The sequence below is a fragment of the Tachysurus fulvidraco genome, chromosome 4 (genome assembly GCF_022655615.1).
Source record: "Tachysurus fulvidraco isolate hzauxx_2018 chromosome 4, HZAU_PFXX_2.0, whole genome shotgun sequence".
Classification (NCBI taxonomy): Eukaryota; Metazoa; Chordata; class Actinopteri; order Siluriformes; family Bagridae; genus Tachysurus; species Tachysurus fulvidraco.
The window spans coordinates 31,261,211-31,263,710 of record NC_062521.1 but is presented as its reverse complement, the minus strand read 5'-3'; the positions used below and the strand labels follow the sequence as shown (position 1 = coordinate 31,263,710).

General features: G+C 45.0%; 1 protein-coding gene across 2 annotated transcripts in view; it reads right to left on the bottom strand.

Moving 5' to 3' along the window:
- The window catches only part of mxd4 (MAX dimerization protein 4), a 14,718-nt gene that overhangs the window by 5,551 nt on the left and 6,667 nt on the right, over positions 1 to 2,500 (bottom strand). The window lies entirely within an intron of this gene.

Sequence of the window (2,500 nt, the reverse complement as noted above, 5' to 3'; positions counted from 1 at the left end):
CACACAGATACACACACACAGATACACACACACACACACACACACTTTTTATACAGAGAGGTCTAACCCTGACACATAAGTGAACATTTGCCCCTCCCACTCACTCACTCAGAAGAAAGGCTAACATGTTCTTCCTCTGACACACACACGTGAAACGATCCAGCTGTATCTGTTCAGAATTCTGCCTATACTACAGTAGGTAAAAGTTCTAACCCACCAAGAACTACACTTTAAAATATAATTGTTAAAACGATCAAGCTACAATTAAACTGTTTCGTGTAATTAAAAATAAATGCGCTTCTCTGTTACTCTACTAATATAATATGGGAGAATAAACTCAGGGCAAGAACTGAATTCTTTTCACATCAGTATTTGTGTTTGGTTCTGTGTTTGGTTCTGTGTTTGGTTCTGTGTTCGGTGTTTGGTTCTGGGTTCTGTGTTTGGTTCGGTGTTTGGTTCTGTGTTCGGTGTTTGGTTCTGGGTTCTGTGTTTGGTTCGGTGTTTGGTTCTGTGTTCGGTGTTTGGTTCTGGGTTCTGTGTTTGGTTCTGTGTTTGGTTCTGTGTTCGGTGTTTGGTTCTGTGTTCGGTTCGGTTCTGTGTTCGGTTCTGTGTTCGGTTCTGTGTTCGGTTCTGTGTTCGGTTCTGTGTTCGGTTCTGTGTTCGGTGTTCGGTTCTGTGTTCGGTTCTGGGTTCGGTTCTGTGTTTGGTTCTGTGTTCAGTGTTCGGTTCTGTGTTTGGTTCTGGGTTCAGTGTTCGGTTCTGTGGTTGGTTCTGTGGTCAGTGGTTGGTTTTGTGTTCGGTTCTGTGTTCAGTGTTTGGTTCTGTGTTCGGTTCCGGGTTCTGTTCTGTGTTCGGTTCCGGGTTCTGGGTTCGGTTCTGTGTTTGGTTCTGGGTTCTGTGTTTGGTTCTGGGTTCTGTGTTTGGTTCTGGGTTCTGTGTTTGGTTCTGGGTTCTGTGCTTGGTTTAGTGCTTGGTTCTGGGTTCGGTTCTGTGTTCGGTTCTGTGTTTGGTTCTGGGTTCAGTGTTCGGTTCTGTGTTTGGTTCTGGGTTCGGTTCTGTGGTTGGTTCTGTATTCAGTGGTTGGTTTTGTGTTTGGTTCTGTGTTCGGTTCTGTGTTCGGTTCTGGGTTCAGTGTTCGGTTCTGTGGTTGGTTCTGGGTTCAGTGTTCGGTTCTGTGGTTGGTTCTGGGTTCAGTGGTTGGTTCTGTGTTCAGTGTTCGGTTCAGTGTTTGGTTCTGTGTTTGGTGTTTGGTTCTGTGTTCGGTTCTGGGTTCAGTGTTCGGTTCTGTGTTTGGTTCTGGGTTCAGTGTTCGGTTCTGTGGTTGGTTCTGTGGTTGGTTCTGTGTTCAGTGTTTGGTTCAGTGTTCAGTGTTTGGTTCAGTGTTCAGTGTTCGGTTCTGTGGTTGGTTCTGTGTTCAGTGTTTGGTTCCGTGTTCAGTGTTTGGTTCCGTGTTCAGTGTTTGGTTCAGTGTTCAGTGTTCAGTGTTTGGTTCAGTGTTCAGTTCAGTGTTTGGTTCTGAGTTCGGTTCTGTGTTCAGTGTTTGGTTCAGTGTTTGGTTCTGTGTTCAGTGTTTGGTTCTGTGTTTGGTTCAGTGTTTGGTTCAGTGTTCAGTGTTTGGTTCAGTGTTCGGTTCTGAGTTCTGTGTTTGGTTCAGTGTTTGGTTCTGTGTTCAGTGTTTGGTTCTGAGTTCAGTGTTTGGTTCTGAGTTTGGTTCTGTGTTCAGTGTTTGGTTCTGTGTTCGGTTCCGGGTTCTGTTCTGTGTTCGGTTCCGGGTTCTGGGTTCGGTTCTGTGTTTGGTTCTGTGTTCTGTGTTTGGTTCTGGGTTCGGTTCTGTGTTTGGTTCTGGGTTCTGTGTTTGGTTCTGTGTTCAGTGCTTGGTTTAGTGCTTGGTTCTGTGTTCAGTGTTTGGTTCAGTGTTTGGTTCTGGGTTCGGTTCTGGGTTCTGTGTTTGGTTCTGTGTTCAGTGCTTGGTTCAGTGCTTGGTTCAGTGCTTGGTTCTGTGTTCAGTGTTTGGTTCAGTGTTTGGTGTTTGGTTCAGTGTTTGGTGTTCGGTTCTGGGTTCTGTGTTCGGTTCTGTGTATGGTTCTGTGTTTGGTTCTGGGTTCGGTTCTGTGTTTGGTTCTGGGTTCTGTTTTTGGTTCTGTGTTCAGTGTTTGGTTCTGGGTTCTGGGTTCTGTTCTGTGTTTGGTTCTGGGTTCTGTTTTTGGTTCTGTGTTCAGTGTTTGGTTCTGTGTTCAGTACTTGCTCAAAACAGGAAGTGTTCAGCCAATCAGACAGCTTGTTCTAAACTAACCTTTATAATATTGAAGCTGTTTATTGAAGCCTGTATGTCCTTTAATACAACAAACTTCCCCAGAGTTAAACCAGACTATTAGTCTCAACAGCCCTAAATCTGTAACCTCCTCTATTACTCCCAGTACACAGGTGCATTATGGGAAAGGGCTAGAAGACTAGGGGTAGGGGCAGCAAAGAGGAACAGGGTTACAACAGTGTTAAGAGA